This window comes from Simochromis diagramma, unplaced genomic scaffold (assembly GCF_900408965.1).
Source record: "Simochromis diagramma unplaced genomic scaffold, fSimDia1.1 OVJJ01000413.1, whole genome shotgun sequence".
In the NCBI taxonomy this organism is placed as follows: domain Eukaryota; kingdom Metazoa; phylum Chordata; class Actinopteri; order Cichliformes; family Cichlidae; genus Simochromis; species Simochromis diagramma.
This window is the reverse complement of record NW_024386948.1, coordinates 3,993,454-4,008,980: the sequence shown is the minus strand read 5'-3', so window position 1 is coordinate 4,008,980 and position 15,527 is coordinate 3,993,454.

The window sequence follows — 15,527 nt, the reverse complement described above, 5'->3', positions numbered from 1 at the left end:
TGGGATTCTGTGCTTGAACCAGTACTATTTATATTATTTGCTATTTGCTTCCTTGGGCAATATTATCAAAAGAGAGCATATTTTTTCATTGCTATGCAGATGATACCTGATACCTCTGTCTATGGAGCCAAATGATACAACTCAACTAGTTAAACTACAGCCAAGTCTGAAACTGGGGGTCAGATAGAAATAAAGTCTGAAACTCCTCATTTGACTGGTGTCATCAGCGAGTGCTATTGAGGATGGCATCCTACCATGATGGACGCAGGCATGTTTCAGGTTCTTCTGACATGTTGCACATGTATTATGAGCACTAACCAGGGAACTCCAATGCTTCCTCCAATGACAGCTGCCTCCATGAAAATCATTGTGTTAAGTAAATATAAGTTATGTGAGCATACAGAAGACACTGTTTCCAGAAGCTGCCCTAATTAAACAACAAAATGCATCAAATCCTTTTTGTTCTCCATAAGAATGGTTTTCTAAAGTGCCCTTTCATGAAAGAGTGAGAGAAAACCTGAGGTGGAGCGAGGATTTGAGATGCTAAGACAAGCTGAAGCATACTCGGCCCGGATCATTAAGTACAGTGTGAGTGCAGGCCAGCAGTGGAGTGGAGAGCAGGGACAATCATGCTCAGGTACGATACAAAGCAACTTTGCTTAGTTTGAGTACGCTCTTATTTAAAACCCCTTTTACATCTAGTCTTTCCTCCGGTTATGGGGACACAATGAAATTCTGCACTCTCAATCTCCCATGTTAGACAACAGGCTGCAGGCTGTCCTTGAAGCCTTCAGAGAGGCAAAACAGAATGTGCCAAACAGAAGATAATCAGGTCATTATGTTCCCAAAAGGCTTTAAGAAAAAGAGTGCACTAAAATGCACAACAAGCTGTTTTGAGCAAAAAATGTTTAAAACCCTTGTGTATTTTTCTAGATGGTTGAGAAGGAGCAAAGGGAGCATTATGCATTCATATGACTAACAATACAGTGTTTTATCGTGTCCATGTTCCATAAATAGAACAACAAAAGTCAAAAAAACAACCTTAATGACCTGAATTATTACAATTATTATTAATAACACATCTTTAATTATACATTTTACAACAGTTATTAGTGAAATGCATGTTTTTAACTATGAAAAATGGCCAATAAATTGATTGGTAGTGTAGCTCATATTTTAATCAGATGACTGCTTAACTACTTGTTAGCTTCACACAGCTAAACACTGTGCAGCAAATCACAATGCATGATTCCAATGAAGAAAAACAGCTTCCCAAAGGCAATAGATGTTGAGTCCAAGCACACAGGAAAAAATGCTCAGGAAAGGTTTAACATTACATTGTTCAATAGTAAAGGTTGTCTTTGAAAGTTCTGCACAGATAGCTCAGTGCAGTCACTGCATGGTTGTCTTGCGTGGCATGCTTTGTCAGGCCTCGCCTAAACCACCTAAATTATTTCCAGAAAGTGACGCCTTTGAAGTGGATTACTTCCTGCAGTGTGCTACATGTGAGAAAAGAAAACTTGAGGCACTATCTCGACCTGATTCTTTTTTAACAGAATTCATCCGTGCACATGGCTTTCCACCATCCACCAAAGTCCACACCACTGGCTTACTCTAGTTTCTACTACATGCTGTGGATTGGTAGGTAAAGATTGTTACACAGGCTAATAAGCCAATGCTCTTGGCTCATCACTCCTGTTCAGAGAAAATAAACAAAACACCTTTTGTGGCTCACTCAGTTTCCTTCATTATAAAAACAGAAGAAAAGGAAGCTTTTTTCAGCTGCCTCCTTATTCACTACAGCAGGTAGCTCCATTTAATCTTTTCCTGCATTGTGTTTGACTTTAAAAGCAAACTGGCATAACTGGTCCTAGACCTCCAGCCATTTTGTTGTTTTGACGCAGTAGTTGTAGCACAGCACTAAAAACTCCAAGCAGTAAGAAATATAGCCAGGGTGCTGCCATAATTTCCTGCTCCTTCGAGCTCTTAGTTTCTACTCATTTTTTTTCTCACCCATAAAAGCAACGGACAGAGTTCTCCAGTTTCAGCATCAGTCATGTTGGACCACAATGAAGCACATTCATATTCACCATGAATCCTTTTAAGCCAGCGAATAAAATGTCGACATAGTCAAATGCAGAGAATGCACACAGAGATCTAATTAGAGGTGCTTTGGAGCCACTGCTGCTCATTTTTATGAATATTTGACAGTAGAGCAGAAGTTAATTTCTGACTCCAGTGTGTATGCACTGTGAGACCATTTAGTCTCTGTCAAGAAATGTCAATATGAAGAGACTCTTTGACAGCTGACTGATGACTGGGGGATGAGTGTTGCTAAGTAACCGAAAACCTGACAGACTAAGAGATCAAGCTTCAGACCGAACAGTTGGAGTGTGTAGGATGGGTATACATGCTGTAGTAAGTGTGCATGTTGTGATCTGTGTGTGTGCGTGTGCGTGTGTGTGTGTGTGCGTGTGCGTGTGTGTGTGTGTGTGTGTGCGTGTGTGTGCGTGCGTGCGTGTGTGTGTGTGTGCGTGTGTAAATCTGCAAGGGAGAATTAAAATGTCTGAGGCAGGGTCACTGGGTTCATCCTGTTTAGAGAGTGAAAGCAAACTGAAGCAGATGGTTATTTTCTTAATATTTTTTAACACTAAGTCTACCACTATTTTTTAGACATGACAATATAAAACACAATATGATGCTGTATAAAAATAATATGTGCACTGCACCCACAAGATGATGCAAGTATCTTTACAAAAACAAAAAATACACATCTGAAAGTATGAAGAATAATCCAATAACTGTCTAGGGCTTCTTGTTTACACATCAAGGAACAACATCATGACTCACTTGCATGCACGTCTCCAGCCACCTGGCAAAATGAAGTCCAATATTCAATGTCTTCAGGCTATCTTTTTAGCCTACATCATCTCCAGAGGGATGTTTGAATCCAGCGAAATGTTCCATTTTGTTCACCAGCCAGGCACTTAGTGTTCCTTTGTCTTGTTTTTCAGTCAGCCCTTCTACTCAAACTAGACTTCCTGTTGTTTCTAAGTCACTAAACAGCTGCTCTCTAAAGCCCGAGTTATGCTGCAGTGGGAAATCTACGACTTAGCCTCAACATATAGCCTTAATAAGTTCTAAATAATAATCACAAGAATACACAACTGTCAGCAGATTCCAAACCAGATGTGACGAGCCAGGCCTGGATCTGACTGAGAAAATGAGAAACGCTGCATGTACAGTAGCGACATATCAGTCATGTTTTATCTTTCTTCTTCTTTAACTCTAGTCAGGCTCATATTTACAAAAAAAATAGGTAATTTTTTTTCAAAAAGACTTGTGACTTCACTTGTTCACGTGTCAAGTGTTTACTGAGTTCAACTGAACTTCTTGCAGAGTCGCCACCTGCTGGTTATTGGAAACAAAACTTTGCACATCTTTCAAATATGTTATGCAGTTGTTAGCTTGTGTTAGCATGTATCTTTCCAAGTTGCTTGGAGACACTTTAAGTCAGTTGTTCACAGCAATGGGTAGTTGTGGGTGGTTTAGGAACAGTTTGCTCATTGCAGAAAGGTTCTCACCAATTCACACAATAATACTAAAGTAGATTCGTAAACAAAGAATTGTTACCTGCATGCTGACAGAGACTGAGATCATTTCAAGTATGTAAAAGAAGCATTTTCTTTTTTCTATCAGAAGATAATGCAGATAAGTTTTCCACTGTTTGGTTAGTAACATAGCATAATGTTCCATGTCAATCAGTTATTCTTCTGGTAGTGGTTTTATGTTGTTTGTGCTATGTTGTTTTAGTAGGAAAAAATGTTTGAAAAAATCAATCTATTTTCACAGATGCTTTTATTTGGTTGTCTGGGATCATTTTTTTTTATTCCATTTTACAAACAAAGAATGCCTTTGCTTTGATTTTTAAAAGTTAATATCGATACACACAGTCGATCTCCCAAGGCGCTGCAAAAAGTCACGAATTTCATGATGAACAATACGTTTATGTTCATCATTTCATTCACTGCAGCATTTCTCCCTCTCTTTCTAACAAGACCATAAAGCGCAGCAGGCATTTTGTGTTGTGATTAATGAGCTGTAATCAATCCCTCTGCAGGTTTCTGAGCAACACCTAATGTAACAACCCCTTTAGGCTGTAATTTTGCCTCAACTAACGGGCCTTGGGAGGATGGTATAATTAAGAAACGGTGGGTAATGGAGACCAGTTTTCAGTGCACGGTTGTCTAAACCAGACCTAGCCTAATGTTCCTGAGAAGAGACATGGAGGCAGAAGAGTTACAAAAAGCAGAAGCACAAAAAGAAATACATGAAAAAACATTTTTTTTGTCTTAAAATGCTCTTTATGGATATTTTGGGACTCATCTGATACATTAACTAAATAGATAACATTTTAAAAAGTCTCAAATACAAAGAGGAAAAGATCCCAGGAGTTTACTTTTGCCTATTGTATGTACTGAAAGAGAAACCCTAGAGCGTTTCTCATTTTTATGTTAATATTATGTGCCATTTCCAATTGTATAATGTCCTGTGTGAAGAGCCCGTTTTGTGACATGGTACAAAAATAAAAAAGCCTTTGGTTTGTTCTGTCATTACTCATCATCGCACCAGTCAATGTGAGATGTAATTAACAGACTACATCGAGGAGTCACGACCATCTGTAACATCGGGACACATTTAGATGGGGCTGGAGTATTTCAGGAGCGCCGCAAACAAAGACCCGAATGACTCAAGTCACCCTGAGGAGATCAGGTTTTTGACTCATTGTTTAAGACTCTAGAATTTTACTCATCGGCTAAAATTGGAAAGAGTGGCTGGAATTAATTGTAAGACTTTGCTTTTTCTTATTTTGAAACTTTAAAAATTCATTGTAAAATGTCTACTTTTCTGCTTAGGGTTGATGCCTGCTATATTTTTCTGTCGTTTTCTTTAGTGGTAGATGACAAATGTTGGAGAGCTTATCTGTCGCACCTCAATTAAAGCTGAATTAATGATGCTTGGATGGTTCAAAGGCATTAAATACATCAATAAGCTGTCAGAAAATTATAGAGAGAATATTTAGGAAAACAAAAATTTCCACACACATGATACAGAACGTCAGGATCCATTTGATGTTGTGTTTTTGTCACATGTGCCTAAAGTTCAGTGGGAGATAGCTGGGTTTGGGTTGTTGTTAGCCGAGAGGAGGAAGCACACTTCTTGCTACTTGTCTTTATTTCTTTACAAACTGTAATCCAAGTACCAATCTCACTCTCAATAATTATATAACTAGTGCATACAGTACATACGCATGTTACTGTATTACTCTGTCTCTTCATTCTGTTGGTTAACTTATACTTAATCACACAGAGACAAGAAAATAGGGATAGTAAGATGGTGTTATAGAAGTAAATTGGAGACTGATTTCATAAAAAATTAGGGCATTTCTGCAATAGGTCCTGTTATGCAATACAAATATCATTTGAGTCTTTTGTCAAGGGTTTGCCAGGCAAATATATAGGCAATATAGGCATATATATTGTGTAACATATTATTCAGATTAGGTGGTTGTGAGGCTTTCACATAAATGTGAAAAATTAGGAATTTTAGGAATTTTCGGTAGGTGGTTACTATGTAACATAGTCTCAGTTTCTTTTCAAAATAAGAGAGAACAAAGTGACACTAACCAATGTGTGACACTCTAGATTGCTTTCCTTTGAAAAGAATCTATGGAAATTCTACAAAGATGTTCCCACCCTACAGTTCCTGTGGTCGAGTGGTGTTTAGGGGAATAGGTTGATGCTTGACTCATGAGGAATGTTAACTGGTTGGCTTTACTCACAAGGAGTGAATCACAGGCACAGTAGGAACAGAGCCATTAGGTAATTAAAAAATATAAGGAAAACACGTATAAGCTTTAAAAAAATTTTTTATTCATTTACATTTTTCTTGATGCTTCTCATAATTATAACATAAATATCAAAGTGCGGTCCTGTCCAGTCAGTTAGGCAGCTTCTTCAGAGTGCTTGGTGACACCGCTGAGCATTCTGCTGCAGTTACACATTACTATTTTTCTTCAAATATTTAAGCTCTTTTGTAAACACTTAATTAAGGCTAAACAGAGCAGCCAAGTACAGGTCTTGCTATTCTGTGGCATGGTATTTGATGGCATGGCATCACAACAGTGTCTCGCGCTCCATGAAGCAGTTGAGCAGACAGCAGCAAAAGATACAAGCGGATATTTTAGGTCAATATTGAGCCCATTTCAAAGATAAACAGTAAAAGTGAAGTTTAGATCCACTGAAAACCAAAAATATTCATGTATAAATGGTAAATGTATATTATTAAGTGAAGAAAAAACACACTAAGTACTGGTTGTGACATTTTTTTTCTTATGTGGAATCATTTAAAGCTAAATAAATGTCAAATACTGAATTATTTAATCAATTTTTAGCAAAAATAAGACAGCAAAAATAAATACAAATAGTAAAGCTTTCTAGATGCATTTGATGTATGTCAAGAAATGAACAACTCCTACCTCAGCATTTAAAACAACAATTCAGCCACATAATGTGAGAGTTTCAGCAACTTAGCACTGTCATTTTCTATGTTATGAACCATGATAATAGATAGGCAGGACCATAAAAACAAATTTCCCAAATCCAGAAAAACACTGACGTTCAAAATGCTCCAAGCCACTGCTGATTGGTCAGATGCAATTATGTCTCTCTGTGATCTATGCTGATTGGTTGGGAAAAATTCACGGTTGGTTTTACAACCTGACAGAGATGCATGGTGAGGCCAGTGTTGATGTCCATTGAAGGTACCATTTATGGTTCCTTAAGAGAAAAACTCTAAACCCTGGGGCCAAGGGGGAAACTAAGATATACCTATGAATGGGTATAAAAAGGAGTTGAGTGTAAATCCAAAACAGTGAACTGACATATGGTGGAAATAATAATGATTACATATCAGAAGAACAGCAGACGTTGTGGTTATTGTCTGCGAGCCATTTTCTGTACACCTCAATTATCTGTAATAACTTCTGCGTGTACAGGAAAATAACCATGGTAGACACATTATTTCAAAGTTGAACCACAATTCGATAAGTTAAATAAACTCTTTCCCTGCTAAATAAGTTTGACTGATCTGTGGCTTTGTTTGGTGACTGTAGCCTTTAATTTCCAGCCTGTTTCTTACCTGGTTTAATAATGTCACTTTGTTCTAGTAGCGTTGCAATCACGAAGCGTTATTATTACCTCCATGATTGAAAGCTAAAAGGAAAAAGTATGAAACTGAACCAGTTGCCTCAACAAGAATATAAATTATCATCTGTCTGAGCGACTTTTACACATTCTTATGTCTTGTCCATCTGTGTGAGCCTTAATTGAAACTATTTAAAAGAGCATAATAATTACTATTATTGATGGATTTTCTGTAGTAGCAGTAGTAATAGCTGAGCTTTTAGTATTATTATTTAATCATAGGAAAGAGCCCAGCAGAAAGCATTAAATGGTCATGGTTTAACAAGGGAGGGCAGAGTTGTCTGTCTGCTGGCTGCTTTGTGGCATTTGTCATTACCGCTCTGATCTGGATGCCTATGTGTTTATAATAGGGTTGGATGCCCCGAGCTGTCGGCCTGCACTTAGTGCGGTTGGCGATTAGAGCTCAGCCTTTAATTTCTGCTACAGAGGCAGTGTCATCCTGGGGAAGGGTGAGGAAATGAAAAACAGAGGGCAGGGATGACTACAGGACAGATGCTAAACCAGGAAGATAATGACAATGTGGAGGAGACGCTTCTTTAAAGCTGTGTTTACAAGGAGGAGGAAGTGCAGGTAGCCAGTGAGTGATGAGAGAAGGCAGGTGAGCTGGCAACATAACAAATGGGAAAAGATATAAGCTGGAGGACAAAGCAGACTGAAAGAAACAGACAGAATCTGTGTTACATGTTGTAGTCTAAGGAGCTTGGAAAGAAAAGCGTCTGGACTTCTTTGAGTTGCTTGAAGACGTTTCACCTCTCACCCGAGAAGCTTCTTCAGTTCTAAGGTCAAATGGTGGAGAGTCCCAGATTTAAACTCAGTGGGAGTTTCCCCCCAAAGAGGGACAAAGGACCCCCTGATGATCCTCTACCTAATCACATGAGCCAAGGTGTGAAAGCGGGTGTGGGTCACAACCAGCCAGGGTTTAGGGTCTTTGGGGGGAAACTCCCACTGGGTTTAAATCAGGGACCTTGACATAAGTTCCAATTTAGTGACAAAAATAAAGGATATAACCTCGAAAGGATCCAAAATTATGAGTTTGTGCAGCTTGCTCTCACTGATTAACAAAGATCAGACAACACTGAACATACTGCCATTAAAATCCAAAAAAAAACACACACTTTAAACTGTGGTGAGTAAAGCTTTTAAAACAGCAGAAAAGAAAGTTTGGGAGGGTGAAAACAACAGAACATAAGATCTGAATAAAAGGGGTGCTGTGACTCTGCATTTTCATTGTTTCCCTTTCTACTGAATCATCCCTCTCAATAAGCACATTCACACACAGTGACACAAAAGTCCCTCGATATCCCCTCTCTCTGTGTCTCTGTGTCTCTCTGTCTCTCTGTCTCTGTGTCTCTCTCTCTCTGTCTCTGTCTGTTGTCTCTTCTTTCCATCCTTTCTCCATCTGAGTTTTGCTCTTTTTCCCCCTTTTTATCATCCAGTTCAGGTTTATTCGATTATATTTCTTGCATCTTTCTCCTCCTTCCTTTCTTCTTTCCTTCTTTTCACAGCAGCTGAACCCTCAGTTGTTTTATTTGGAGAAGCTTCCTTTCTGGGCTTTGGTCTCTCCTCAAATAAACGAGCCAGTCTTGTGATGGGAAGCAAGAACTTCCCTATTTTAGTTGTTCTGGGAAAAACAAACATGCAAACAAAATCAGAAACACACACACACACACGGGCACATAAATGCCCAGTTTCACACACGCATGCTGTACATTGCATGCATTTTTTTTCTGTTAAATTGCGGCTTAACCCAAACCTCAGATTAGTGTTCTTGTGTGTGAGCCTTTTGTTTTTGATCTGGGTCCTGCCTGTCTGATGGCATGTGGAAGTGGCCGCTCTATCAGACAGGCAGGACGCCTGTCTGATAGAGCGGCCACTTCCACATCCTGGGGTGCAACCACATTGAATACACCAATGCTGTTTGTCCATTTTAAGTCCAAAAGCCAAACCTAGTACAGGAAACTGTTCCAAATATACAAGAAAATTCAGATTTCGTTTTTATTCCATTTCAGTCAAACACACACAAACTCACAAACTGTGGACTAGTCATCCATGCATGTAATACCACGTCGCTATTGAATAACAACAATAATAATTACAAATTCTGCCTTTAATAGTTAAATCTGTGGTAAGAAAAAACTGTTACAATTATCATTATTATTATAATACCTACTGGTGATGTCATAGTGGCTGTGGAGCCAAAAAAAAAACAAACAAATACTGAGCAGGCATTCAGCAGACTTGATTTTGTTTTGTCTTGTAGTATAGATTAAAGTTCCATATTCGCCTCATGTACAAGCATGTACTGGAAAGATTAAATCTGAATATGTGCACACTGCAAAAATATCTCCCACAAGGTTCTGCGCTGAAACTGGATGTAATGGACTGTACATTTGTATGCTGATGATATTATTATGTTCAGTCTGCTGTTAAACTCAACAGTACTACTCTGAGTTATAATTTAACAACCAGAAATTGTTTCTCAATCCAGATAAAAGTAAATAGACCCCCCTCTTTTTAAAAAAAAAAGTTTGTTAATGCAACTACTTATTTAGCAACTGAGTCCATCCAGGCATGTCGACATGGTAAAGACGTCCTGCTGAAATTTAAACTGAGCATCAAAATGAGGAAGAAAGTTGATTTACAGTAACTCTGAACATTGCCGATGGGCTTCTCTGTCATGGTCCCCCTGTCTGCCCGGCCGGCTCCACAAGGCCACATGTGTTTGGTGTACATTCTCCTCTCTCCTCCCCGCCAGGGCGGAGCTCACTGCAGACTCCCGCCCTTGGCACACACACCTGCATCTCGTCAGGCTCTAATTATGGGTTGGACTCTTAAGGCCGGGACGCAGACAGCCTCACCACTGGATGACTGTGCTAGACACGTCAGTAAACCTCAGCCTGGTATCCTTAAGTGTTGTGGACCTGCTGTGATCTCTGTGTAACCCTCTTTTCTTCTGTGCACAGTTTTCCCGGACCCGTGACCAACCTGTTGTTTGAACCGTTGTAAAGAAGAAGAGCTAGCGTGTATGTGACTCCTATCCCGGACTTCCCTTTCGGACCCAGGACCCTCGCTCCCCTCACTGTATATATCTGCACCTGGTGACTGTGTAAATAAACGTTGTTTTCCCCTGAACTCTGCTCTGCGCCTGAGTCCTACCACACCGCATGACATTCTCGTAGTATTTAAAAAACTGCTGATCTGCTGGGATTTTCACACGCAACCGTCTCTGGGGTTTACAGAGAATTGTTCAAAAAGGAGAAAATATTCAGTTAGCAGCAGTTCGCTGGGTGAAAATGTCAGAGGTCAGAGCAAAACGGCCAAACTGCTACAAGCTGATAGGAAGCCAACAGTAACTCAAATGAGCAGGCATTTCAACCAAAGTATGCTGAAGAGCATCGCTCAATATACATCATGTCAAAGCCTATGGACATGGACTAGGAAAAGGCAAAGACCGCCCTGGGTACTATTTATATCAGCTGAGAACAAGAAACTGAGTTTCGCTAAAATGAAACAACAGAAGACTGCAAAAATGGAGTGTGGCCTGAGGAGTCTCGAAATCTGCTCCAACATTTGAATTATAGGATGTTGAGTGTAGTCTATATGAAAGCATAGATCCATCCTGCTTTGTATCAATAGTCCAGGTGGTGTAATAATGTGGGGGGATATCAGCAGGCTTTGGGCCCTTTACTACCAACTGAGCATCATTTGAACACCACAGTCCACCTGAGTTTGTCCATCCCTTTAAGTCTTAAAGGGATGGACAAACTCATCTTGTACCATCTTCTTCCTGCTTCCTGCAGGATAACACACCATGTCACGAAGCTCAAATCATCTCACACTGGTTTCTTGAACATTATAATGAGTTCTTTGTACTCAAGTGGCCTCCACAATAATTAATTCTTAATCTAAGAAAAGAGACCCTTTGGGGTGTAGTGGAAAATGAGATTCTCATCATGGATGTGCAGCCGCCACATCTGCAGCAACTGTGCAACGCAATCATGTCAATGTGGACTAGAATCTATGAGAAATGATTACAGCACTTTGTTGAATCTATGGAGAATTAAATATAAAAGAGATCCAATGCAATACTAAGAAGGGGATCCTAATAGCTGGCTGGTGAGTGTATGCTTTTTATGAATCCAGAAATAGTGATTATGATAATCTTATCATCTCTACCGAGAATGACTGAATTACTCTGCAGACTGTTTTCACCAGTCTTGTTAAAGTCTAGTTTTACTCACTGTGCACCTGCAGCCTGGAGTAATGGGCAGATAAGTTAAAAGCTTGCCTCTTTTTATTTCCTTGCATAAATATAAATTGCATTTTAATTCTATTTTATTTCATTCTGAGCTCCGTAGTCGATACATGTATCTTAAAACTTTAGCTTTTTAAATATTCTTCACTGATATCTAACCAGCTTATTTTTATACCTACATCTTCTTTTCTCCAGCTGTGTTGTAAGTGAGAACTCATCCTTTAGGGATATAAGGTTGAACCAGAGTTTTATTTTTTGTGCTTTTAATGAACACTGAGAGATTTTTACCAGATATTTGAGGGGTAAAGGACAGGCTAATGGATCAATTCTCCTTTGTCAAGGGGTTTTCCTTTTTTCACTGTAATAGCACTGTTATTTTACTACTTCAGTTTTTTTTCTTTACTTCAAACTCTCTGTGAAAGGATTTTGTTACCATGGCAAGCCCAAACAAGTGAGTTTGTGCTAACACTAATGTTTTTCATATATGTGGTGCATCCTTAGAGAAAAAATAAATCTCCTACCATATGCTACAGAGTTGACGCGTCCTTTAGAGATATTTCTAAGAATAAATGAGATGATCTCATTTAGAATTCTTGACATGGCAATGATTGAAAGGTTAACTCTTTATTGTTCCGCTACAGGAAGTTGGGGAGCTCATGTTGAGAATGCTTCCATAAATCCCAGTGCGCTAATCAACATATGGCCTCCAAGGCAACCAAAGATTGTCAACTGACTCATCCATCACCCACTGAGATCTTTTTGAATATCTGACATGTGATGCAAGAGTTAGAAACATAAGCTGTTGTTTTCCACTCCTTTTGTATTTGTAAGCATTGACGTGTTCAGTTTTTGTTCATGAAAAATGGCTGAAGTTGAACCTCAGCTCTTTCAAGTAGAAAATACCTTAGATTAAACCCATAAAAAAGAAGTTTTGTTGTGCTGTTTTCTGTATCACTCTGAGTCCAAAGAGTGCTGTCTCATTCTCCATTTCAGATGACTCTGTCCTTATTTGCATGCATTAACAACAGGAAGCCCATTGTTACAGTGAAACCAGATCCTGAGACGACTGACTGAGGTGGTGACAGGTACAGGAAATCTGGTGTCACTGTATTCACTGCTGTTTGCAACATAATGATGATCATAATTATATTTTATTTAATACAAAATGTTTACTATATATATATATATATATATATATATATATATATATATATATATATATATATATATATATATATATATATCGACAGGATGTTTGCAAAACATTTCATGGTTTTGTGGTTTTGCTTAAATATACATTCAGTTTTTACGTCCGAGTATGTTATTAGTGTTCCTTTCTTTAGCAGGTTTTTGCATGAACTGCTTCTTTGTTCATTGAATCAATATTAACATCAAACCAAAGCTTAATTTTATGTTATCTGTGCATTAACTTGGTAGCACTTCTGATTATAGCTCAGTAACAGAGGGTAAAAAGTACTGTAACAAAGTAGAAACAAGAAGGTAATAATTGAAAATTTTTGTTATGACCACTCAATTACCAAACTAATAACAATGTGACATCCAAGTAATTGTCATTGTGGCATCAGCAGTTACATTTGAGTAATCCAACCCATCCGTCCATTCTCTTCCGATTATCTTTGTCAGTGTCGTGGGGGTGGGGGGGGGGGGGCGGAGCCTATCCCAGCTGACTTAGGGTGAGAGGCAGGATACACCCTGGACAGGTCGCCAGTCTGTTACAGGGCTAATACTTACTAATTAACCTATCCCCAATAATTGCACGAATGTGGGAGGAAGCCACAGTATCCAGAGAAAACCCAGGTAAACTCAACACAGAAAGACACTGGCCTGATCGTGGAATTGAACTCAGGACCTTCTTGCTGTGAGGCAACAGTGCTAACCACCATGCTGCCCCATTTAATTAACATTACACTGAAATAAACATTTTTAACTTTTCAATTCTTTTCTTGTCTTGTGGTCACTGATATTTAAGTGAGAAAGCGAGGTTCTGCTGATGTGTAAGGAATTTAATGCTGTTGGCATCAAGGCGAATTTACAGCACTAACTTAAGTGTTTATTCCAAGGCTACATGCACTTTCAAAAATGTACAGCTGATCTGTGTTTTTAAAAAGCATCCATTGGGTTTAAAAGACAGCAAAGAAGTGCACTGAAACAGTAATGGGCTAACTCACATGCTTCCCCTGAATCAATGCCAATTTAGGGTGTTGTTGATAGTGAAGACAATCTTTAGCAATCTGAAATAAGAAGGCATTCATCGTTTTCAACGTTTTCAGCAAAATAAAGCTTAATCTTCATCTTTCATTCCAGAAAACTTTGCAAAAGAAAAGACAAACCAGTGTTTTCCATTCAATAAGGCCAACAAGTCGATGAAGTCATTGGAAAAAGTGCTCAAAACAGGATAAAATATATATGTCTTTTTAATTTGTCTCCTCATCAGTCCAAACTTTTAAGTCAGGCATCATGAACATCGTGATTTTTTACAGGCATTAAATAGTCACTTTTATTAATAAATAAAGATGTAAACATAGTCAATATTACACCCTAGTGATCTTAAAAACTACCCAAATAATAGCCGGTGAGGCCTTAATGCAACTACAGCTCTGTTTAGTCAGACTGTAGTATTACAGTCTGTCATCACTCAGCATCACAAAGAATATAAATGCATTTAACCTCAGTAAATGTTATGCTTTGGTTCTTTGAATTGCAGCAGTTTTTCTGATTTTTAAGTAAAAGCAAATGGAAACTTTCCCAAGATCAGCGTTCTTAATCCAGTTCTTTTGCACCCTCGTGAGTGATTATGTGTACATGCTTGTGTATTAGTAAAAAAAAGGGGACTTTTTCCAATGCCCGAGGTCAAAACCTGAGAAGAAAAGCGTTATTCATAACCTCCAGATTTGATGATCTGCATCACCATGAGTTACAGAGCAACTGCAAAGTCATAACAACACAACAAAATCATGAGATGCACTATAAAATTTTGTAATTTAAAGGTTATTTTTATATTCTATATTATGAAATGTGTTTTATTTTAAATTTGGGGGCATTTTTTTCATGTCCGTCATAACATATTCCAAAATTATGTCAAAACACACTCACGCACTTCTGAGGTGTGTGAAGAGGCCATCAGCAGTTTATTCCAGCAGAATTATTTCTTTCAGTGATCTAAAGTTTAGTCGTCTGACATTTGATGTACAGCACCTGTTTTTGGATTTAAGTTACACTTTGCAAGAATGAACACAGCTGTGCGCTTCACACCCAGCTACGCGCACTTCTGAAGACCTTTGAAAAGTGAAGTGTAGAATGGCTCAAGCAGCTTTTAACAGGAAGCAATTCTTGTTTTCTTGGTGTAACCTGAAGATGGTTAAAAAAACAGGAAATGTGACATCACATATAAAGGTATTTCCACTAAACATAGTTATTATTTTTAGTTGCCTGGACGTTTTACTCTAAGTTCCTGATGGTCGCAAAGACTGCTCAAAAAACGTACTTTACCTTACTTTACACTTAAAAGGGGGTTTGTGTTCTTTTCATAATAACATATGTAGGACTAGCTGGAGTTAACGGGCTACTTCAACCGTTTATGCAGCAACAAAAGTTTAATCTCCAAAAAGGTTTTGTGGGGAAGCAAGGGAAAAATGGTAGTGCATGCCAACTTTGCTTTGACAGCTTAATTTTTATTTCGGCATTGTAGAGCCTATAGCATTTATGTGCTTCCACTGCTGGACCGTTTTACTGTCAAAACACTAGTGAGCAGTAGAGCTTCTCTTGAAAATTATTAGCCATGAAAATTACGGCTTGGAGTTACAAAAGAGTTTGCAGTTAAATAGTTCCAACTGTACAGTAACTATGTGTTAGACATGGACGCTACTATCTACTACCAATCTAAACATATCTCCATGTTTCTGATGGTGATGACTTCTGACTGACTTTGAATGCAATTATCATTCCAATACTATGAGAAATAATAGCCTCGTTATGGATGCATCTCG